This window comes from Amblyomma mixtum, chromosome 10 (genome assembly GCF_055824585.1).
Source record: "Amblyomma mixtum isolate Tamu chromosome 10, ASM5582458v1, whole genome shotgun sequence".
NCBI classification, from domain to species: Eukaryota; Metazoa; Arthropoda; class Arachnida; order Ixodida; family Ixodidae; genus Amblyomma; species Amblyomma mixtum.
In genome coordinates, this window is record NC_143021.1 from 130,400,253 (window position 1) to 130,425,974 (window position 25,722).

Genomic DNA, 25,722 nt, shown 5'->3' on the forward strand with positions numbered 1-25,722 from the left:
AGGGGGCAGTTAATTCACTGGTAGCGAGAGGTTGTTCGCGAACAGCAACCGAGGCCTCACAGGCCTCACCGGTGGCTGCGTTTGAAATAGCCGTTTAGCAGGGCAGTGGCGCACCGCTTACCCATTGCACCATTGCGTCAAGAGCGGTGTGAGGACTTACCGCGAACTATGAAAGTAAAGTAGAGAACGATCGATTCCGCATATATGGGCACGTTGGCAGAACCTAGGCGAAGGATTGTAAGCATAGGTTTAGCGTTATGTGATGTGATAAGATCCAAGAATACATGTCCGTGTCTGCAAGTGACACGCAAAGGGGACCTCATGCCGCTGAAGGGACCTAACCCTTAAGGTGGAACTTAAAGGGGTAGAGACATCAAATTTCAAGGTTGTACAAAAGACTGTCATACGTTTCCTTTGTATGTGAGGACCATAAGAGCGAAGTATTAAATTTAAGGGAGGTCTAGAACTTATTTTAATTTAATTTTTAAGTTTGTGAAAATGCTCACTCTTGAAGTCTGAGCCATCGCTAGTGCACCAATGTGACGTAGGAACAGAGAAGAAAACACAAGCAAGTATTTCCTACATCATTGCACAGTTTTATGACGTACGGGACCAAGTTTTGCGGTTTCGCGGCCTAGCAACCTTGGTTACGAGTGCTCACGAGTCTTTTTATTCTGCACGCTCGCGAATGCGACGGTGCTTTACGCCCGGCGTTGCCGCAGGCGATGTCGTTGCCGAAAGATCCACTTTTGCACAGGCATATTGCCAGTGCCCTAATCTAGGAAGCATTCTCTGGTATCATTGATGTTATGTATTTTCTTGTGCGAACGTGAAGTACGCCGATCATGCCGGCCGGCCAGCCTGGATCCCCGTCTGCCGGCGTCATAAAAACGAGATAAAGTGTGTTCTTGACGTAAATAATAAACCCTGGGATAAGAAATGTGAAAAATGTGTCATATTTGAGGATCGCTGACCAATACTGAGCTGCTGGCAAAGGTAACGACTGTGATACGAGCAAACTTCTTGCCACAACCGCCTCGCAGCTGCCGCTGGCCCGACGTTGGGGTCCGGCTCGCCTGGCGCCCGCTCGCTTCGCTGCTGAAGGCGTCGCGGAGATTTACCATACTATTATTTTATTGTGAGATGATGCTGTTGACAGTAAAGTGATGTGTAGTAGACCGTTTATTATAGCGCAGGCGACTTCCGAAGCGCCGGCCGCTGTGGCTTCGATGCGGAAGAGGCTATAGGCCTAGTGACGACCACGGCAACAAGGCAGCAGCAGAGCTCGTCGCCCGGAGCGCCCGCGAGCGATGCCGTTGGCGAAAGCTCGAAACATAAGCAGGCATGCTTTGTCGCTGCTCGAGCAGTCTTTCTGATAACTAGGCGATCTTGTCTTTTCTTATGAGATTTGTACACCATCCCAAACAGCGCTCAGGCACTGCTGCACGGCGGCGAAGTGCGACACCGGTTGTGGGCGGAGCTTGGGTAGAGCGGCGCAGCGATGCTCACCGCTCCGTGTCCCTGCTTGCAGTGGGGCGGCGGTTCGCGAGCGACGATCGGTGCGGCGCGTCGGCCAAGTGGCCATATGGCTGAATGAATGTTGCTGCGCGTGCATTATTTGTCTAAATAACGATTGCACTTAGCGCTCCGAGCTCGCTGCTTGCTTTTGGTTGGCGAATGTTCTCGCTCGGCCACCGGTCTGCCCAAGACACGTCGGCCGACGGGTCTCGTCGGCATCTTTGGTTGGCGGCGTTGTCGCACTAGGACGACGCTTGGTCGTTGGGGCATCGTCGTCGTCGTCGGTGCAGTGTGACTGGCTAGTTGGGGAACGACCACGTTGGCCGACGCGACCGTCGGCTTCGCTGTCGCGTCGGCATCGGGGTCCCGTCGGCCTAGTGTAGTTCCTCGTCTGCGTCATCCCGCGATTCCTCATAATCGGTGTCTTCGCCGAAATAAAACTCTTCTTTCCGACTGGGAGGTGTTCGGCATTGCGACTTGCCCTCCGTCCGGCTCTCCGTGTTTGCGCGCACCACGTGCGTGTCAAGCAGACGACATGCCTACAACAACGTCACGGCTTTCCGGACCCACGTGACAACGCATTGTCTGGTTTTTGACGTCATGTAAAAGCCTGGCAAAACCTGGCAACTACGAACCGAAACCGAAACTGCTGGGTACAAATAATACGATTATTAATTATATACGAGGTCTGTTAGAAAAGTATCCGACCTTTGGCCGTTGAAAAAAAACTTGCATGACTGGAGCGTTGCAAACCTAGTCATCTTTAAAGTAGTCTACTTGGGACTCCACACACTTCTCCCAGCGGTGCTGCCATTGTGGGAAGTATTCCGAAAAGGCCCTGTTCGGAATGGAGTTTAGCTCAGCTGTCGTTGCAGCCATAATGTTCTTCCTTGTCTGAAATCGCGCTCCTTTCAATGGCCTTTTGATTTTGGGAACCAGCCAGAAATCGCAGGGGCCATATCAGGACAGTAAGGAGTCTGTTGAACTACAGTAGTCTGGTTTTTCACCAAAAAATCTGATTGGAGTGCGAGGATTGTTCAGGAGCATTGGCGCGATGGGTGCACCAATTTCCTGTTGACCTCAGCTCCGGGTTCTTGCGCCGCACAGCATCACGTAGGCAACGGAGGACATCCCTGTAGTACACTTTGGTCATTGTTTGACCCTGTAGAGTGCGTACTCGTGGTCTGCCACACAGAGGGTGTCAAAGAAAGCAGTCAGCATCACTTTCACATTGCTGCGCAATTGGCGGGCCTTCTTAAGTCTTGGTGACGTGGAATGCTTCCACTCTGACGACTGGGATCGGGTTTCCGGGTCGTACCTGTACACCCAAGACTCGTCACTAGTGATTATGATGTTGATGAAGTAGGGGTCATTGTTTGCGGAATCCAGCATGTCCTGTGAGACTCCAACGCGAAGCTGCTTTTGCTCCACCGGGAGTAGCTTCGGCACGAATTTCGCCGCAACTCTCTCCATGGCCAAATCTTCGGTGATAATGGAATGTGCGGAGAAATTGCTCATGTCCACCTCTTCCTCAATTTCTCCGATAGTCACACGACAGTCCCGCATCACCATAGCGTTCAGTTCGGCAATGACCTGGTCATTTTGGCATGTTGATGGCCGATTTGAGCGTGGCTCGTTCTCCACCGATGTGCGGCCATCTTTACAACAATTGTAACACTGCTTAAACTGTGTGCTGCTCATAGCATCTTCACCGAAAGCCGTCTGAATATTTCGAATGGTTTCCACTCGGCTGTCGCCAAGTTTATGGCAAAATTTGTTGCAGTAGCGCTGCTCCTTTCACTCCGCCATTTTCCTTGCAATAAAAAACCGACGAGAGCACTGCACACTGCCTCACTCAAACGCTGCTTCCCAGCAACTGACGCTATTGGCAGGCGGGAAAAAATTCATGCATGTGCATGAAGGTTCAAGGTCACCTGATGCCAGCGCGCTTGTCTCATATCCATCACGTGTTCGCAAAAAAAAAAATAAAGTCGGATGCTTTTCTAACAGACCTCGTAATGCGAGTTCATGCTTCTAAGATGGTGTTCCATGCTGACTGAATCGCTACGCATTATTTACAACTCAGAGGTACAACACAAAATTGTGGTGTCTCTACTCTTTTAAGTGTCCTGAAGTTTTCTTTTTCATTTCTTCTGTGGATAGATAAATGGTTTGCACGTGACGTCAGCCATTCCATGCTTGTACTGCAGGGATAGCTTCTAGCCGACAGGGTAGGGACAAGAGGCGTTTTTCACATGTTTAAGATTGTTATGCATACATGTTTCCAGGCAACACTACACACCCATGAGGCCATTGTGGGTCACGCTCATTCAAACCACGGGAATGCAGGATTTCAGATTCAGATTTGTTTCAACAACACTTGGTTGCCGAGGAGGCGAACAAAAAGGCAAACAAAAGTTACCTGCCTTTTACACTCTGCCACTGAGCAGTGGGCAGTTCACTTGCGATGCGCTGCAACGGCGATACAGCCGCGTTACTGTAAAGCATGCGTGATGCATGCTTTACATTCATGATGCTCCGCACTCCTCATGCCGCCACCCTTTGCGATATCAGTGCGTCATGGTAGAAACAGCGCTGACACAACTCTCAACTCTTCTCAGATCAGCAGGAAACGTGTCGCGTCAGTTGCGTTACGCCAATCACCTTACATCCATCCTGCTATGCTTTCCTTGCAGGCCAGTTCCCGCCGTGCTGGCGATACCGCGATGCCCAAGCGGAAGCGCTCAGATGAAAGCGCTCCCGTCCAAAGTGGCCAAGAGGGGGTAGCGGGGCCCAAAAAGGTGCCGGTGCCGGAAGAGGTTTACGTTCCTGTACCGGTGCAAGTTCCCGAGGATGCTCAGGTTCCCGAAGACAGAGAAATGCCCGCCGACGTCGAGGTACCCGCCGTCGTCGAGATGCCAAGAGGCGCCGAGATGCCAAGAGGCGCCGAGATGCCAAGAGGCGCCGAGATGCCAAGAGGCGCCGAGATGCCAAGAGGCGCCGAGATGCCAAGAGGCGCCGAGATGCCAAGAGGCGCCGAGATGCCAAGAGGCGCCGAAATGCCAAGAGGCGCCGAAATGCCAAGAGGCGCCGAGATGCCAAGAGGCGCCGAGATGCCAAGAGGCGCCGAGATGCCAAGAGGCGCCGAGATGCCAAGAGGCGCCGAGATGCCAAGAGGCGCCGAGATGCCAAGAGGCGCCGAGATGCCAAGAGGCGCCGAGATGCCAAGAGGCGCCGAGATGCCAAGAGGCGCCGAGATGCCAAGAGGCGCCGAGATGCCAAGAGGCGCCGAGATGCCAGGAGGCGCCGAGGTGTACGAAAACGTGGAGGAGCCCAAAGGCTTTGAGGCGCCCGTGGCATGGTCGCTGCCATTGGATACGATGGGCGGAATCTGGAGCCCGTATGGTTTAAGAGTCGACTGCCGTCGACCTTGCACGAGCCGGGAAGGCCATCTATGCCACGTAGTAAGCAATTTGAAAGCCTGGAGCAGCTTCTTCTGGCTCTTCAATCTGGAGCTTCAAGAGGACGCTGCCTCACCACTCAGCCTTGTTCCATCGAGTGACGGCACGAGTGTGAAGCACTTGAACATGGTGGAAAAGAGGCACCAGGCAGCGGTACTCTTGTGCCTTCTGCTCACTGAACACCGCTGCGTTGCACAGGTCACCATCAACGACGATTCGACAACCATGAAAACATGATGTGCGACGCAATTTTGGATAACCTGACGTTGAAGCTGCCGTCCTTGGAGTGGACATCACCGAGTTCTGCTCTCTCTGGCGTCCTTGCAGAAGCTGTACTCTCCTCGACACGGCTAGAGTTGCTCGGGCTGGGCGTAGACAAGCATGGCCACTTGCTTCGTGACTTTGCGCCTCTGCTTGAGAAAACTGCTTGCTTGAAGACCCTCGTAGCTGTGGATGCCGTTAAGGTCCACGTGACCGCGAGCACCTTCCTATCAGTGACCTTTCAATCTCGTCATGGATTCTCAACGGCGGCAGTCCCCGCTACGGCCCAGGCAACCCGCATATTGCCCTTGGCACGTACCTGAAGCTGAGTACATCCCTGAGATCTGTGTTTATAACTGTTCTGTTCTAAGCAGCAGACAGACGCTTCGGTGGGAGCAACGCAAAAAGCTCTTTATTCGAGGCAGCAGCGTCCTTTTATAGGTAACGCTGCATGCCGGTCAGGCACACGTCATTTCTGGTACAATGTTATCAGACCGACTGGCTGATACAGAACATTCCTTCCTCCTTAATCAAAGCTACACGCGTTTCTTTCCGCGTTCATAACTGGAGGCTTGATAGCGATAAGGAGGACGTCTTGTTCGATTACTTCTTCGCAAATGAGCCTCTTCGGGTGTAGCCATGGCTGATGCGGTGGAACTTGAAGGCTGCGCTGCCAAGTGTCTTGCCTCAGGCTGCGAATCCCGATTCCTCATTTGAAGTGGCGTCATCTAAGCGAACATCCTCAAGCTTGTCCGCAGTGGGACCACTAATAACGGAGCCAGCAGGGGAATCTTTTTCCGAAGGAGCTGATGGCAAGTCTCGATGAACAGCGGCACTTGGAGTGGACTCAGGATGCGCTTCTTTTGCGACGTCCGGATGGAGTGATGCCTTTGCACCCGATATCCAGCTGGGTCTCAAGTGGTCGATATGCACAAAACGAAACTGGTCACCGCCTTTGACTACAAACTTAGAGTCGCTTACACGTTGCATTACGACCGCTTCCTCCCATGACAGGTTTTCCCCTCTCGTAGTCTTGACGAGAAATGCATCACCGGCTTCCTTCCGCGGGTCCCTTCCTCGGCCCTCGTTGCGATGAGTGGCGTCTCTGGCTTGGCGGCTGCGCATGTCCTGCACAAAACTTGGCTTCAGGAGCGAAGGCTTCACACGGGGTTGCCGTTTCGGGAACAGCTCAGCCGGCTTTCTTCCTGTTAAGGAGTTCGGGGTGTTTCTGTAAGCAAGCAAGAAGTCGTTAAGTCGTTGGTGCAGAGTTCTGCTCTGCCCTGTTAGATTATCGTGAAGCACTTGCCTGAGTAGAGTGGCCTTTGTCGTCTGAACTAGCCTTTCTGCTGCCCCGTTCGATGAAGCGTGGTAGGGTGGCGTACGCGTGTGGCGAATCCCGTGAGAAGAGGTGAAATTGGAGAACTCCTGCGCAGTAAACTGAGGTCCATTATCACTGATCAGTTCTTCCGAGTAGCCATACGCTGCAAATATCTCCTTGAGACAGTCTATTGTTTTCGACGTCGTCGTAGTGCGGAGGCATTTTACTTCTATCCACTTTGAGTAAGAGTCTACTAGAAGGAACAAGTTCGAGCCATCCTTCATGGCGAAATCGACATGGACTCTGCCAAACACGAGTTGGATAAGGCCATGGATGCAATGGCCCTGGTGCCTTCGCAGGCATGGTCGTTTGGCACACTGTACATTGACGGGCAGTCTTCAATGTTCTTGTCAATCAACGGCCACCAAACAAACGACCTAGCAAGCATTTTCATTCTTTGCATTCCAGGGTGTTCTTCATGCAGAAATGTTAATACTGCTTCTCGAAGTTCGTCCGCAATTATCACTCGCTGGCCCCACGTGATGCAGCCTTGCTCATACGATAGTTCGCTTCGACGAACGTAAAAGGGCTGAAATTTATCATCGTCGTGCGCGGGCCAGCCAGATAAGGTGACCTGCACGACTTTGGAAAGAAGGCGATCCCTTTTAGTCGCAGCAGCAACCTGGCTCGCAGTGAGAGGCGTTGACTCAAACACTGCAAGACATTCTTCAGTGTCGTCTTTATGCTTGACCAGAAGTGGAAGCCTTGAAAGAGCGTCGGCAACTTCCATGTTTTTGCCGTTCCTGTATCGCAGTGTGTACTGATAAGCTGCCAAGGTGATAGCCCAACGCTGAATCCTAGCTGCAGCCAAACAAGGAATTGGTTTATCTGATGCCAAGATCCCCAACAGTGGTTGGTGGTCTGTATATAGCATGAATTTGCGCCCGTACAGGTATCTATCAAACCTGCTCAAACCAAAACTTAATGCTAGGGCTTCCTTCTCGCATTGCGCATTGTTGCGCTCCGCTGCACTCAATGTTCTGGAGGCAAATGAAATGGGTCTTTCCGAACCATCAGGCATGAAGTGAAAAATTACTGCCCCAAGACCGTAGGCCGACGCGTCGCAGCTTAAAGGCCGTTGTACGATCGTTTTTTGGGCGGATCCGCCAGCGAGCGGACCGCTCGCTTTCAGCTTCCGCCCGGGCGTGGTGCGGAATGGCGTTGTACGATCACTTTGCTACTGGCGGACGACACGGATGGTTCGAACGTTCCGTTTGGCGCTCCCGGCACTGCCGCCAGTGTAATCGCGTGCGGCGGTACAGGCGTGTGTTTGTAGCGAAACACGCAGGTATCTTGCGGCAGAAATTACCCGCATTAATTGCGGCGTATTCAAGACAATATCCGTTGCGTGAACGTTTCTTTTGATGCGGGATTTTCGTCGAAGGTAGACTCGTGGCCGGCTCTGATTCGGGCTATACAGTAACTCCTAATTCGGGCTGGGACGACACGGATCTCGGTTCAGACGACCCTGACGATAGCGAAACAATTCGCGACAAAACTTTGCAAGATCCAAGGCGAGTCTGCTCATCTGAAGCGATGCCGTCGGAAACGATACGTGTTTGGATCATTTCTACCAAAGAGACAGAAAAACGCGTCACATCGCAATCGAGTACTCCTCGTTCAACGATACGTACTCACAGCGGCCCGTGATTCCCGCCCAAAAATAACAGAATGCTGCCTGCTGTGAAAGTTACGCTGCCCCGACGATTTCACAACGATGACGCGGTTCTTAAGGCGAATTTTCGATCGGGCCAGGCGGCAGTATAGGCTGCTAACAACCGTCCGTAATTACAATCGGTATAATCACATTCTTCTAAATAGTTAAGATTACATACTTAAATTTTTTAGTCAGTCAAAATAGCACACTGCAGTGTTCTTGCATTGCTGACAGAGAAAAAAAATAATTGCACTTCCAGCCTTTCCCAAGCATTTTGTACAGTCACTGTAATATGTAAACGGCCTTCTCCTTGGCTCCCTATACTGTTGTTGCAAAAGAGATGCTTACCTATTCAATATATAAAGTGTGTGTGTGTGTGTCTGAATTGCGCATGTATTTAAAATTCACAATTTAGCACAACACTGCTGTCAAACACAAATGTGAAATTGTGTTTCCAGTCGATTGGAACATGTAAAATCAGTTGTAATTAAAGCAGTTCTGCATTTCACAGAACAGTGACAATGCAACAACAGTGATTTATTTTTGTCATGTTTTTCAGGCCATTATTAAAGCCAAAATAGAAATAGCACTATGTGGCTACAAAGGGGCTTATACGCGCATCACTGGGCTAAAAGTGCATGGCTTTTTTCTGCCCAGTGACAACGGGCCATCAAGTTGTGGTTTAGCATTCCTTCCTGAGGTCATACTGCAGTTGCACAAGCCAGAATTCAGTGTTGAAAACAAGCATGGGAAGTTCTGCTGAAAGCCATGCATTGTTGCCATATACAAAACAAGCTGGCATATACTCTGTGCAACTCCAAACCATTCTCAAATGTTGCTGTGAATACAAAAACAAAGAGAGTGCCTTTGTATTGCATAAAAGTCTGTACATGCAATTCTCATTAATGTAAATATAGTGAGATTTTGGAGCCAGTAAACTAGATTACAGGCAGAGTAAATGCAAGAACCAATTTGCAGGGCTTACATGCCCACGGCTCCCTGCTTAGGCTGAGAAAGAATGCTTGTATAGTCAGGGAAACAGGGTACGATGGCCATATTATCGGGTTATCTCGAGCAAACACTAACATCTCAAGCAGAATTTGTAAAATTGGATTTCCAGTAAGGAAGCTATGATGTTGTGCAATAAAATTAAATTACAAATAAGCCGATTAAGTATGTGACAGGTATATATGTATATGTCTTCTGATACAGCCTTCAAGGAATGTCTAAAGTTATTTTCACTGATCAGTGAAATGTAGAATGGCTGAATGCAGTGATGACCAGCTCCCAAGGTAGCTAGCAAAAGTGAGCATTGCCAGCTGTTAACTGATGTTCATACCACTTAACATATGCTGAATTTTAAAGTGCTATTAGTTTCTGACTATCAACATGTTCAGCAAAATATACCTTTATCACTGCCAGTCTGCTTTCAAAGAAAGAAATTAACTGAGGCATTGACAGGCAACAGAAATTTGGAAAAGACCAATATGAAGTTAGGCCGCAGACTTCCGAAGAAAAACAGAAAAGCAGTGATAGCTTTTGTCGTTTCTGGCATCTCTCTCCTGCAACTTGAAGTTGACGGCTTTTGTGTTTATGATGAACCAGCAGTCCTGTTAACACTGTCCTGAATATATAAAAGTCACATCCATAAGTATGCATTTGCAGCATTCTCAATGAGCCACGTTATGAAGTCGATGTCTTGCTTTGCTGAAGAGACGATAAGAGAGAAGCGCCAAGGAGTCTGACACAGATAGGCACAGTAATGCATGCTTGCTTAGCTTTTCAGTGCACGAATTTAGCTGGCTAGACCTGGCTTGTGCACTGAGCAAGTTAGCCTAAATACCACTGTATACCGTCCGACAAAACTATTATGTAAATCTGCCCTGATATCACTTGAAATAGATTGTGCGGAAAGCTCTTACGCATAAGATAGTATTGTATTGGTTTGCTGAGCTGAACAAGCAGGTAAGCACCTCATTAGAACAACTTATTTTAACATTTATTATACCTAAACAGTACTAAATGACAATACTTGAGTGGTGAGTTAACATGATACGCCAAGTAGAAACTTGATGAGTTTGTAATTTACTAAAAAGAAGTAATTAACCATTAGCATCTAAGTACAGCCATACCACTACAAAGGAAAGCTTTGTGAGCTTTCTTTGTAGCCTTATGGCTTCACTTGAGTTGATGCTAATGAGTAATTACTCCCTTATCACAAATCTTCCCCTTGGGGGATTTACCTAACTCAGTGCATGAACATCATCATTTACTGCATGGATTTCTGCAGTGACTAGCTCAAAGGAGAAGAGGTTAGTAAGCCCTGTGAGTTGGAATGCCATTCCAGCCTTTTGTGGCAAAAAGAAAAATTAATCTTGAAATGCAGTGGCATGAGCTAACTGAGGCACAACACTGCTTGTGCGATTAGCGCAGAAGGAACCATGACTCAGAACAGATTAGATGGTTATGCGAGAATAAACAGTTTAAAAAAATCTGCAGTTTCTGCACGACATGCAGAAATTTGAAGATTCACTTTTAGTGCTCTTACACTAAGCTTCAAAAATAGTCTGAGAGAATAAAACAAGCGCCTCAGGTCTGAACTCCTTCCAGGATTCTAGTTAAGTTAGATTTTGTGGCATGTGCCATTCGAAAACACAAGCTGATGCCACACAGGGGATTTGAACGCAAGCAACTTGGAAGACGGTGATACTAAGGACACGTCGAGTGTAAATATCATGGGTTGTGAGTGGGTGTATGAGGATTATTAGGTATTTGAACCAGTATACTGTGAATATACCTTTATCGGAAGGCCTTATAAGTTGGCCAAATGTAATGCTGACAATAAAAAAAACAATATGAGTGCATTCTTAGTAACATTAGCAAACAGGCCAATCCAGGGCATGCTAAATGTTGTTTTGGAGAACTGAAATGCTGGTATTGATTGCAATATAGCAGACCCCATATAGCTGGCAGTGAAGGCATGTTACAAAACACTGAAGGGACGGTAATAATGCAAGTAATAAAAAGCTGAGGCTCAAAGGAACGCTTCGTGGGACGTTCGAGATTGCAGGAAAAGGCAGGATGCACAAGAATTGGCAAGGGAAATCTGCCGAAGGCTGGCTGTTTAAGCTTCGATCCAGTTTAGAGCTATTGGATGCAAGTTAAAGCATGAGAAAACCAGCATTACATAAATACGGGAATCGCATGCTTTTTCAAAGCAAAGAACAAAAGCATCATAGGGGGATGTTGCAGTCAAGGTGCATGTCGTGCAGAACAAGACAAAGTTGGCTATTGCAGAAATGTTTTCTAAAAGCTGGCCGATTTGGATGAAAAAACTTAATGGGCCAAAGCAATCTAGCAGGGTCAAGAGTATTAAATATGTTTGGTGATTTGTAGCACATGCCAATAACACAAATAGAGCCATAGGTGCTGGGTGATGAATGGTTAGAAACAGAGGGGCCAGGCTATAATAAGGCAGGAAGCTATCTGCACAGCATGCACAAGATTTGCCTGCACAACCTGCTTCCTCTCCCGTTGTTGCTTTCTGTAAATTTCACAGAACTTGATCATAGCGTACTGTGGGGGGCACCGGTGGCAAGTTGGCATGTCGAAACTGTGCTAAGGGACGACGACAGAGCAAGAATTGCTACCCTGTGCAGTGGTGTTGTTACCGTGGTCTTTGTTCCTAGAGTAGCTTTACCAGTTCCACAGGGCTTATTTTGCAGTCTGCAAGTAATCATGTCTGTAGCAAGCAGTCACAGGCAAATGAAGGTAGCAGATAGACATATGCAAGTGCATCGACGACATCTTCTCAAGGCTTCAAGAATGGCGTGTTAAACAAATTGCTGTGGCTGACCCAGGAAGCGCTTCTGAACAACTGCTTAACACCAAGTTAGCCCATTTCGCGAGCAGCTCTGCAACAATAGCATTGTGAACACATCCAGTTTCGTACCACTGATCTCCCAATCGAAAGGGACCATGAGCAAAATCACCAACAAACACTGTCATTGCCAATGAGGCGCTTCAAGACCACTGCATTTTTCTGACTGCAGTGGGAACCAACATCCCACTTCAACTTAATATTGCCAGGCATTTGTCAATATTGACTTAACACTGCTAAAAAAAGAGAGGAAAAAGGAATGGCAAAGGTTTTCTCTTTTTTTTTTGTTTTTCATCAAAACTCGTTATGCCCAACTTGCTCTGTGGACAGTTTTGATTGCATAAGCTGCTGCCGCACTTTTTTTTTCTGCACTACATCAGTTGAAATGCTGATGAGTAACAGACTTATGAGTTGGCAAATATTAGAGATTTGTACACTGTCAACCAGCCGTGACTTAAAAGCGGCAATGATTCTAGTTTGTAATCGCGTAATACCATGTTGTTACAACCTAAACCGAAATGGCTAGAGGAAGTGTTTAGTCACCCATTCATCACTCCGATATATTTATTGCAGGCAAATGTGCGCACAGCCGGCAGGAAATAAAAAGAAATGACGCTCCCGAGGATACATTTCCACTGCACCGATGTTTTCACACATGTTACACAGTTCTTCCGGCGAGTCGTAACCCGAGCACCCATCATCACAAAATGTATTGAATGGAGCACCAAGGCGCAGAAGGATGGCGACATCGCTGTTGTCGCCGCAGAAAACAGTCCGACGGCCGTGCACCCAAGCTCGCGTCACGTCGCACACACGACAATTCTCAAGCACAGTGCCAACACGAATCGCGATCAAAATGGTAATGAATGCGTAGCAGAAAACGTCATGTGCACGCTTCGGTCGCGATCACTGCAACCATCGCAACGAATGCGACTAGCTGCACAACGCCACCTTCATTTCAGCATTCGGAAAGCACGACGTGCGTAGTGAGCTCTCGCAGATGCACATTTCACTGCCTTGACGTAAAAGCACTCGCTCCGATCGCACAACGCGGACACTAGTCACTGTGCTAGGTAGCTCATGCACGCACAAAAGTTCACCGTGAGCAGCTGTTAGTCGCCGCTGTGCGTGATGATCCTCGCAGGAATTAGGAACGCTTGCAGCAACCAGAAACAGCTACATATAAACACTTCGTGACACCGCCAACGCGTAGGTCTTGCGTCGGCTTGAAGAGGCGCTCTGTCAACTGCATCAGCGTCGATTTCAACTCGGGAAACTGTCGCTGCTCGCCGCTGCTGCACGCGGAGAAGTTCGCAGTTGCTCTGAACACTCGTAATATCAACATGTGGCCAATATAGTATGCCTCGCGGCTTAGCTGCCACCACTACAGCCACGACCTATGCCTCGCTCCCCAGTTCAGTCGACGGACGGCCATCTTGCCCCGGCAGGAGCGGATGCCTACGTCACGTAAAAAGCAGCCAATCGCTGCAATTCGGTCGCCAGACGGTTCCACTCGTCCGTCCGAAAGTTGAAGTATGGTTGAAGTTCACCAACTTTCCTCTCGCCCGATGGACGGGGCGGTTGCCTATTGTCTGGTCGGGCGGTCCTCCAGTCCGCCTGCCTGGGGATCCGCTCAAAAGCGATCGTACAACGGCCTTAAAACGATTGGCTTTTTCACGTCGTAAAAAGTCAGAACTTAACTGTCTACGAGACGCTGCTTGCCTTCCTCGAATGATCTTGAACATTCGTCCGTCCACGCCCAACTCGTGTCTTTTTTTAGCAGATCGTACATTGGTGCAACTACTGTGGCTAAATCTTTGATGAATTTGGCGTAGAAATTCAGAAGACACAAGAAGGCTCGTAGCTCAGTTACGTTGCTTGGCTGAGGTGCTTCCGCGATGGCTTTTATCTTTGTTGATGTTGGAAAAATGCCATCAGCTGTCACTTTGTGTCCAAGATAAACGACGTACTGCTTGAAAAATTCACATTTCTGTTCTTTTACAGTGATATTGTGTTTTTCCAGTCGTTGAAGTACCTTTTCCACAGTTTCTTGACAGTCGTCTATATTGTCGCCTACGACGACGACGCCGTCGATATAGCAGCCCACTTTTGGAATCCCTTTTAAGACTTCGTCCATTAACGACTGAAAGATAGCGGGTGCGCTAGAGATACCGATTGGTAGGCGCTGGAACTGGATAATCCGAGATGAGTGTTTACGGTTAACAGCGCTTTGCTTTCCTCAGCAAGCGGCACTTGCTGATAGGCTTGTGATAGATCGAGTACGCAAAACATTTTACCTCCTGAGAGCATGGAATACAAATCTTCCGACAATGGCAAAGGGTAATGGTCAGTTTTTAGAACAGGATTAACCGTGAGTTTGTAGTCGCCGCAAAAACTTAATCCTGCGCCATCTTTCTTCGCGACCACTACCAGAGGCGTTGCCCAGTCACTTTTCGTGACCCTCTTAAGTATTCCGGCTTGCTCGAGCTTTTCCAGCTCCTTTGCTACTTTCTCTTTGATGCCAAACGGTATTGGCCGTGCTTTTGAGAACACTGGTTGAGCCCCTTCCTTTACAAAGATGCGAGCTTCAAAGTTTTTGACGACTCCCGGGGTGCTCTTGAAAACCTCAAGATACTTTTTCCGTAAGGCTTCTACCCTCTGCTCCAATGACTTATCCGTGGACAGGCTCTATACTGCTTTCCAGTTTATCTGCAGTTTTTCCAGCCAGTCTCTTCCCATGAGAGCGGGCATCGGCGTTCCGTTTCCCTTCGCTACCACTACAAGCAAAGAGATTTCGATTGCGTCCTGCTTGACTAAGAAGTTTGCTTTTCCAATTACCTTCAGCTTTTCTCCGGTGTAAGTGCGCAACGACACATTGGATTCCACACATTTAACATGCGGGAAACACTGCTTATAGAACTGCTCTGGTACGATCGTGACCGCTGCACCTATGTCAATTATCATCGAAACAGTCTTCCCTTCAATGTTCAGGTCGACGCTGTAGCCCCTTGAACTTTTGCCCGAAAAGAACACGGTCTGACAACTCAAGTCTTCGGATTCGTCGTCCGTAGTGTCGACGTAACTGACAGCTTTTGCTTTGGCTCCGCTTTTGCACACGGCTTGCAAATACCATTTTTGTTACAATTTCTGCAAGTGTGGTTGCGATACCAACATTTTTCTCCCGCATGACGCTTTCCGCAATGCTTGCAAGCACTTCGCCGCTTTTCCTCGCGTTTACCTTTTGGCCATGCAACCGTCCTCGATTTCTTTTCCTTATCACGGCGACGTTCGCCCTGAATGACGTTGATGCTGCACGGTTTTGTGTCAAACTCATGCATTTGCTTCGCCTGTTGTGCTGCTAGCTCTTTATCTAGCGCCGTTTTGCACGCCAGCTCGGACGTCAAGTCAGCCTGTGCAAAAAGAGCCCGTTGCGTTTCCTCGTCACGCAAACCAGCTACAAGCCGGTCCCTTAAGGCATCATTTAAAAACGTGCCGAAATTGCAATCTCTTGCAAGATGCTTCAGTTCAGTGATGAAATCTTTGAGGCTTCCATTTTCTTGCTGCATTCGGCGATTAAATTTACAACGCTCTGCGATAATTGAATGAGCTGGGCTGAAATGAGCTTCCAGAAGCTGTTTAATTTCTTCGAAAGTCTTCTGAGAAGGCAAATGAGGCACAATTATCTTCTTTAGCTCTTCGTATGCTTGCGCACCGAGTACGTTCAGAAACAACTTCAGTTTCTTGTCTGCAGAGACATCATTTATGTCTACGAAGTTCTCGAAGCGTTCAAAATGCGAGCGTATTACGGCATAGAGTGCAGCGCCAGAGATGACGAAAAGACGCAACTGAACGACTTGCCCGAACCCTGTCTACGTCGCATCAGGCATTTCTTGCGCTTGAGCGACGTGCTTGTTTCACCGGAGTAGAATGATACCGTACTGAATGTTGTTCCCGTGTTCCTGTAAATATATGTGCTACGTCTTTGCATGGTCCAAAATCTCATGATAACTTCATTCTGCCATGTGCTTCCAGTTTTATACCTTAAGAGCGAAAGCTGTTTCACTTGGATTTGCCATGTAGGCATACATTCTGCCATGGAATCACAGCGTCAACCATAGGACCCTGATAACCCTTAGCGAATTCAGCGCATATAAATTAAGTGATTTCATTTAGTTTCAGAATTTAAATTCAAGATTTTGGTCACCACCTGCCTTGGTTAGTAAGTAGGAGAGTAGGAAATTCCCTTCTCTGCGTTAGGGGCGAGGTGAGAGATGCAAGTGCAAGAGGGACGATTGAGAGAGGGTGAACGCAACGGTTGGCCAACTCAGATTTCGATTATTCGCACTGGAACGCCGAGGCTTACTCTTACCGCTGACGATAGAGAAGCAACGCTCGAAAGCTATGTTAAATGGCTTAACCAAAGCTATAACCGCTTTCAATGATTAATGCGCTTTTGGCCATAAGCTTAGCTGCAAACATTCTTTGCTGCTTTACGCGCGGCTGCGTACTGGAAAGAAACCGGCGACATCCCTCCTGTGCTACTAATCATTTTGTGATGCCAATAAAGTACTGCCTATACACACGTCACGCACTCTGTGTTGTTGCCATTGGTACCGGTTCACCGAAGCGCGTGACAGCAGGAAGCTGTTCTGAATCATGTTTCAGCACCTATTAGAGCTCTCTTCGGTGTTTTTGGCATTTTTTAACCGTCGTCTTAAGATGCATCCGAAGAGGTCGCAGCAGACTGTTCATACATCTCCCTCTTTCTTTCTTTCCTTCTTTCTTTTGCTCTTTTTTTCTTTTTTTCGTTTCTTCAATTCATTTTTTCTTTTCTTCTTGTTTTCTCTCTTTCTTTCCTTCTTTCTTTCTCTCTCTTTTCCTTTCTTTCCTTCTTTCTTACTTTCTTTGTCTCTTTCTTTTTTTCCTTCTTCCTTTCTCTCTCTCTCTCTTTCCTTCTTTCCTTTCTTTTCCTCTTTTTTCTTTCTTTAATTTTTTTTCTCTTTCCTTCTTTTTTCTTTCGCGCTTTCTTTCTTTCTTTCTTTCTTTCTTTCTTTCTTTCTTTATTTCTGTCTCCTTCCTTCTCTTCTTTCTCGTTATTTATCTTTCTTCTCTCTCTTTCCTTCTTCTGCTTCTTTCTTTCTTCTGTCTCTTTCTTTATTTCTTTTATCTGTCTCTTTCTTCTGTATCTTTCGATCCCCGGCGCGGTCCGGCATGCCAAGCAGCTACACGTTGCCGCGCGATGCTTGTTGACCAATGGGCCTGCTGCGTGCCCGTCTCTTAAGTTTTCGCAAATGAATTCATTTGTATTCAGTAAATAAGGGCCCATTGACCGACCAGAAACTGCTGTGTAAATTAATCTAAAATAATGTCTGGGTATGGACCTTTTCACAGTGGTGGAAACAGCGCAATAAGGACCCGGGTCCAAAAGTGCAAGAGGACGCAAGAAGGAACGTTTAACCTAGACCCTTATGTTTCTAAGGCAGTGCTTGTGAAGTACTGTTTCCGACAACGATAAATTAATCGACTTGAAGACAACGGAAATTGCCCATATGACAGCTGTAGCTATGTCGTTGCAGCTTTTAAAAAAAAAGTGGCTCGTTTTTCAAAGTGCCCAATGGACAAACAGAATTTAGTGCTTGGTAGTATTGCGCGATTATGCGCCGCAGCGTCTTTATGCATTTGTGCGGTAACTGATACGAAAACCGCTAGTTGTGGGAGACACAAAACGCGTGCGCGCATTATCATCTATAACTGACACATTTGGAAAGGTTTCAGGCCCCGTCCCTGGTGCCTGAAAATGTCTTTAAGGGCACTGTTTCGCAGGAAACCGCCCGCTAACAAAGACAATCAAACCATTAGTTGTTACCATACAGCATGATTGGTCTGTCAATAAGCGAGCCATCGTTTTAACATACAATGCTTCTAATTAGTAATGCATCTGTGCTTCAGGGTGTTGAAATTTGGTTTTTGTGGAAAGGAAATGGCGCACTAATAGTCTCGCGTCTTGGTGGATGCCCAAATAAGCTGTAGGCAAAGGGAGGAAGGTGGGAGTGAAAGAAGAAAGAGGTGCCGTAGTGGAGGGCTGCGGAATAACTCCGACCACCAAGAAATCTTTGACGTCCACTCTATGAACGAAACTCTAAGAACGTAATCTAGCCCTCTAAAGTGTTTTCAGCACACACCACAGTTTCTATTCGATTTCTTGCCCGTTCTCAGCGTAAATAACCACGATTCTTGTGCGTCGCACCTCTAGGGTCTAGATCGAAAGTTACCCCGAGCAGGCAGTTTACAGAAAACAGTTCGCTGTGTACATGACAGGTGGCGCCACTGGGACGGCCGGCATTCCTGGACTTCGCAGCCTTCGTTTAAGGGCAACTGCACCACTTTTTGAAAATGCCACGCTGGTAATTGATTCAAACCTATATGGGCTACAGGCAAACCATACCAAGTGTTTTGGCGCTAGCATTTAAAATAGCGGCGCAATCGACGATTAAATTTTAGGTTTCTCATTAGAGCGCCGTAGGAGTGCAGAGAAGCTCAGTGTCACATCACGGAGGGTAAGATTTCAAATTTCCGCTGCCGCCAACGACACCCCGCCGTGTTTAGTTGGATGCTGCCAAACAACGCCCGTAGGCCTTTGCTTTCAGTGGCGTTGGTTTTTTTTTTTTTTTAAATTGAAATCAAGCATTTATATGCGTTGGAAATGTACTGGTACCTTCGATGACGTCATGATGCACCCCCCACTTGGAGTTGTGCGGTGTAGAGAAGCTTGATGACCGTCTCTATTTCAATCGATGATTACGTCACCATTTCAAATGTTAGCCCAAAAGGTCCTTGCATACTTTACCTGCAAATGAAGTCAAGACTTATTCATCTTCGTTTAGTACATAAGTTTTTTCTGTCCAACCTAAGCCGCCGCGGTGGCTCAGCGGTTATGGTGCTCGGCTGCTGACCCAAAAGACGCGGGTTCGATCCCGGCCGCGGCGGCTAGAATTTCTTTGGAGGAGAAATTCTAGAGGCCCGTGTACTGTGCGATGTCAGTGCACGTTAAAGAACCCCAGGTGGTCGAAATTTCCGGAGCCCTCCGCTACGGCGTCTCTCATAGCCTTAGTAGCTTTGGGACGTTAAACCCCATAACCAAACCAAACCAAACCTGTCCAACCTAAGCAAAGTGCTTGTTGGGTCAGGCAGTACGGTGGATCACATAATGTGTACATAAATTATCGACGAAACAATGGCATTAGGCACATTACATGCGTATTATGTAAAAATTATGTGGACATATTCAGCAAATAGGAATACAACTGGAGAAAAAAGAAAACGAAAATGAACTGAGGAAATCCTAAGAGCTTGAAATGAGCCATATCTAAACAACTCTGAAATCTGAAGCAAAACCAAAGAAAGTAGAATACAGAATGCAAGAGGTCATCCGTGATATATCAGCAAGGATGAGCACCATTTTCTTATTGCTTTAGTCATTTTACGTTTTGTTTGGAAATTTAAAAACTCTTCTTAAAGATCATTCAATATCTATGTGTTGAATATCTGTGGAATATCTGTAGCGATCGCTTCTTAAACGATCAGAAAGTTTTCATGGTAGCCAAACGAAGTAGTATATTCTTGCGAACACGCGTTCTATCGTAGCGCTACCTGCAAAACAAAACCTCGACGTGAACATCAGAAATTCGTCAGGTACAGTGGTGAGTGTCTAGAACGCGCCGACGTTGCTCTGCGTAAAGCCCCTCGATAATTTGAAAGTAGCGTCTTTCTGTGAACTATGCCGCCGCGCCGCGCACCCTCGCCAATCCTCCTCTCTCACCTCTCCCATCGGCGCTTTTCTCAACGGTGATTGGCTCCGCGCGCGGTCTCCGGGAAAAGCGCGCGGAAAGTTCGCTCTTTTTGTGTTTTCATTTTTCGTCGGCGCCATTTTTTGGCCAGCCGCCGCTGCTACGACCGAGCTCCCTGGCTTTGCGCGCTTGCACTTCGCGTTATTCGCGTTCTTTTAGAGCAGCGCTACGCCGAGTTGCTGCGCATTTCAGTGCACAAGCCGGCGTTAAAAAGCCCTCGTTCTTTTCGCGATTCCAAGCGGCAAGAAAGACAGCATTAGAAGAAAAAAGCGGCTGCACAACATCGGCCGCAAGGACTTTACCCCGACGAAGACTGCCCACCTCTGCGAGCAACTGTGCATTTCTTCCAAGCGACTGTGTATACTGAAACTGCATGCATGCGCATCACAAAGCCAACAACCTCACTTAATTCACTGATCATTTTGCGTCGTTATGCGTGTTATTGTTGTCACTTCATGGTTCCGCTCAACGTGATATAACATAATATATGTTAACAAGTGTGGAAGCAAAAGTGTTGGTATGCGTGCAGCGGTATCCGCGGTGCTGTTAATTTTTCGAACCTCTGATAATGGTGCACATCGCAGTAATGCGGCGCATGTCCCGAGCGAGATTTAACCTAGATTTTTTTTATGAATGCAACTTGTCTAACAATCTACGCTTATTTGTTGTTTTGCTGAACCGTTACGCTTCTACCAGGTGAGATTATCAATGCCACATTCTCGGAAAGACCTCATATTGAATTCTTGTAAATAATTCATTTTTTAATAACTTCATAATCATCATCATCAGCCTGACTACACCCACTGCAGGGCAAAGGCCTCTCCCATGTCTCTCCAATTAACCCTGTCCTTTGTCAGTTGCCGCCACCGTATCCCCGCAAACTTCTTAATCTCATCCACCCACCTAACTTTCTGCCGTCCCCTGCTACGTTTGCTTTCTCTTGGAATCCACTCCGTTACCCTTAAGGACCAGCGGTTTCTTGCCTTCGCATTACATATGCCCTGCCCAAGCCCATTTCTTCCTCTTGATTTCAACTAAGATGTCATTAACCTGCGTTTGTTCCCTCACCCACTCCTCCCGCTTTCGATCTCTTAACGTTACACCTATCATTTTCCATTCCATAGCTCGCTGCGTTGTTCTTAACTTAAGCTGAACCCTCTTTGTTAGCCTCCACGTTTCTGCCCCATAGGTGAGTACCGGTAGAATACAGCTGTTGTATACTTTTCTCTTCAGGGATATTGGTAAGCTACCATTCATGATCTGAGAAAACCTTCCATATGCGCTCCAGCCCATTCTTATTCTTCTAGTTATTTCCCTCTCATGATCCGGATCTGCGGTCACTACCTGCCCTAAGTAGACATATTCTCTTACTACTTCCAGCACCTCGCTACCAATGGTGAACTGCTGTTCCCTTGCTAGGCTGTTGAACATTAGTTTGGTTTTCTGCATGTTAATTCTTAGCCCCACCGTTCTGCTCTGCCTGTCTAACTGATTGATCATGCTTTGCAGTTCTTGTCCTGAGTGGCTTAGCAAGGCAATATCATCAGCAAATAGCAAATTACTCAGGTATTCTCCTGTCGTGTCCGGTCGCTGTGTTGAATACAGCGAAAGACGCACACGGTACTTTAAGACTTCGTTTATTTAAAAGCCGATGAGGGTGCGACCAGCGTCGACCGAGGCAGGAGCCGAACTGGCCGCCCGAAGAAAGGGGGGAGCCGAGAAGCGTCCACGGGAGGGAGTGGCTTCCCAGAACAGGAGGAGGGTGCGGGGGCGCACCGTGGGGGGGCATCTGGCGACAGCGTGCGACGAGGGGCAAGCGGTCGTTAGGAGGAGGATGCGAGTGGTCGTTAGGAGGAGGATTGAGTGGTCGTTAGGAGGAGGATGCAGGGGCGCACACACACAAAAGCAATAAGGGGACACAACACTTCCTTCCCCCTTAGAAAGTTGCCTGGTATCGTGCAGGGGGTCGGCGCTCACGCGTGGAGGCGCGCTGGCTTTGTGCGCTCGGGGGAGAAACACTTGTAGGCTGGCTGTTGTTCGCTGTGTCTCCTAGGTCTGTCCTGGGCGAAGTCTCTTCTTCCGGGAAAAGGTGCCAGGCTATGTGGGAAAATGGTGCACGTGTTCTCTCCGCTGGCGGACAGCTCTCAGACGGCGTCGTAAATCTACGCAGCTGGTTGAGATGTCGGCGTGCTACTGTGCCATGTATGTTGACGAGCCAAGAGCGCAGGCCTATGCGTCTGACAATTGTAGCTTCCTCCCAGCGTGGCTTTTTCAGAAACTGTCGGGCGAGGACGCGCTGCCCCTCATTAAGCGTGCCGCAGCGCGGAATTGCTTTTTCTTCCCGGAACGTCTCTGCCTTTGGCTCGGGGAGGATGGCTGTGAGCTGGGTTCGCATTTCACGCTCGAACATCATTTTCGAGGGGGTCTCGCCTGTTGTGCTCTGAACCGTCGTGTGCTGCTTGAAGAGAAAGCGCGCAAAGCGGCGCTGCAGCGAGCCTGTCTGATCTCTTTCAAGGGCGCGTTTTAGCTCGGCTTGTCCGTTTGTCGCTGGGTGGTAGGGGGCCGATGTAACTGATGAGATCCCGTTGTCGCGATAAAACTTGAGGATCTCCGCAGACACAAACGGTGTTCCGTTGTCCGACACTACCTTGCGCGGCAGGCCGAACGTTGCAAATAGTGATCGGAGGTTGTCAATGACTGCTGCCGAAGTCGTCTGTCCCATTTGCCTTATCTCAAGCCACTTTGTGTAGGCATCTACGACCACAAGGAAAGTGCAGCCCTCAATTGGTCCTGCAGAATCAATGTGCAGTGTGTGCCATGGTGTGTCTGGCTTTTCCCATTCTGGGACAGGAGCTTTCGGCGGGGCGCTCCGGCTGCTCTGGCAAGGCTTGCATTCTCGCACCACTGTTTCGATGTCGTTGTCAATGCCAGGCCACCACATGTAGCTTCTGGCACACTTTTTCATTGCAACGATGCCCCGATGTCCGGCGTGGATGAGAGACATAGCTTGTGCGCGTAGTTCTCTCGGCATCACAACTCGGGACCCAAATATGATGCAGCCGCGATGGGTGCTCAACTCTGTAGCTCGCCTGCGGTAAGCGTCGAAGTTGTCCCCTTTGAGTTTATGCACGTTGCCTTGTTGAACAGCTGTGTAAACTAGCCGGAGAGCTGCGCACTTCTGCGTAGATGCTGCAACTGTGCCTGCTGTAAGCGGAGGTTCTGGCAGTGCTTCGAACATCAGAACGTCTCCTGGTGGAAATGGTTCGTCAACAGTTGCGTCTAGTGGCAGACGGCTTAGCGCATCGGCGTTTTGATGTTTACCAACCATGTTCTGGCTCGGCGTCTGGTGTATGCCGCATATCATCACGCCTAGTGGAGAAAACCAGTTTCTCCCTAGAAGGCTTGATCCTGTGCCCTTCACAACAAGCAGAGGTAGCGTATGGGTCTGGCCGTTGTAGTTAACCTGCACGTTGGCAGAGCCCAATAGTGGCAGATTCTGTCCTGACCACGTTCGCAGGTGCGTGTCGTCTTGTTGCAGGGCGGGTGCGTCAGATGGCCATGAAGTTCGGAACGTGTCCTCACTGATCAGAGTACAGGCTGCGCCGGAGTCCACCTCGAACTTAATCAGCTGGTGATGTACGCTTACTTCTGTAAAAATCTGCGGTCGCGTGCCGAGATTCATGGTGTTCAGGTCGTACAACACAGATGGTGTTGCTGATGTTGTTCCATGGAGATCAGATAGCGGCGTATTCTCTGAGGCGTTGACGCTGTGATTAGGCTGGGAAGGTGACTTTATCTTGGCAAGTCTCCGTTTCGTAATGCATGCTCTTTCGATATGCCCTCGCTTGTGGCAAAAATTACACGTGGCTGACTGGAATCGACATCCCTGGGGGTTGTGTTGGTCGTCACACCGCCAGCAGCGTTGTGCCTTTTTGACCGATTTTACAACAACAGAAGGCTTGCGCACCTGGTTGCTTGTCTGGTGTACCGGCTCGGTGTTCCGGCGAATCCCTCTCTGCTGGTGACCGGCGCTCTCCGCTCGAACGGCGATGTCGTAAGCTTTGCTGAATGTGAGGTCCTTCTCAGCGAACAGGCGCTGCTGCAGTGACTCGTCACTCAGTCCGCACACAAATCTGTCGCGTAACATCACGTCCAAGGGAAGCATGGTGGTGTTAGCAGAAGAAGCTGCGTCTCCCTCCTGCCCGGTAGCTGTTGTCGACAGCGTTCCAAAATTGCAGTCGGCAGCGAGCTTCTTGAGCGCGGCTACGTAGGCGCTCACAGTTTCTCCTCCCAGTTGATCTCGTCGTTGGAAGCGAGCCCGGCTGTAGACCTCGGATGGCCTTGGGTCGTAGTGCTTTTGCAGCGCTTTTACGATGTCGTCGTAAGACACTGCCGCTGGTGTGCTTGGCTGAATAAGGGCGCAGACAGTATCGTAGGTCTGCTCCCCGCACAGCGTCAGCAGGTTGGCCCTCTTCAAGGCTGGGTCTGTGATGTTGTTAGCTTCAAAGTAGAACTGAAGGCGTCCAACCCACGATGACCACGATGAGCCGTTGAATTCTGGTATCTGATTGGGAAACCCTCGCGTAGCCATGGCTTGTCAATAGCGTTGCGTAGCGCGGGTCGAATCCACTTTCTCGTCGCCACTGTCGTGTCCGGTCGCTGTGTTGAATACAGCGAAAGACGCACACGGTACTTTAAGACTTCGTTTATTTAAAGCCGATGAGGGTGCGACCAGCGTCGACCGAGGCAGGAGCCGAACTGGCCGCCCGAAGAAAGGGGGGAGCCGAGAAGCGTCCACGGGAGGGAGTGGCTTCCCAGAACAGGAGGAGGGTGCGGGGGCGCACCGTGGGGGGGCATCTGGCGACAGCGTGCGACGAGGGGCAAGCGGTCGTTAGGAGGAGGATGCGAGTGGTCGTTAGGAGGAGGATTGAGTGGTCGTTAGGAGGAGGATGCAGGGGCGCACACACACAAAAGCAATAAGGGGACACAACATCTCCATTAACTCTTGTCCCCAACTGTTCCCATTCCAGTCCCCGGAATACCTCCTGTAAGCAGGCAGTGCGAGATCGTGTCTCCCTGCCTGACACCTTTCCGTATTGGAATTTTATTGCTGACTTTATGGAGAACTTCAGTGCTTTCCATTGTTGCCTGAATGTACTCAAGTATTGTAAATATCCATTGCATGCCATTTTTGTATATTCATTGCTACAGTTTGTGATTATTTGCTTTAGTTGAGCATGGTCGCGTAGGCTTTTGTTGAATACATCATCCGCTCAAAAACTATAGGCCTACCTCTGAGCTGTTTCATTTCCCTAAGTATGTTTTTTTTTGTGTGTGTTTTGTTTTGAGGACTGCACCCAACGGGTGACAGATGTCCACAGCTGGCTGTTTCGTGGTTTTTATGTATATTTTCGGCGTAAAACTACACGACTCATCTGTAATAAACATTGCATCTGAAAAACTGTGTGTCATATAGTGACTGTATTTATACTCAAGACTTATATTACTCGGGCACTTGCTTTAGGATCGCCTTGACTGTGGCTGACCAAATTGCTAAGACCCTATAACTTCCTCTTGGGTTTTGTCATGGTCGTTGCTATCAGTTTTTTTCTTTCCTAACGTAACATCTCTTTAGCGGATTTAAAAAGGAATAGAATGTCGGGGGAAAATGCCCAAGTGTGCCAAACTTTGGGGGTGGTCTACCTAAATTTGGAAGCCAG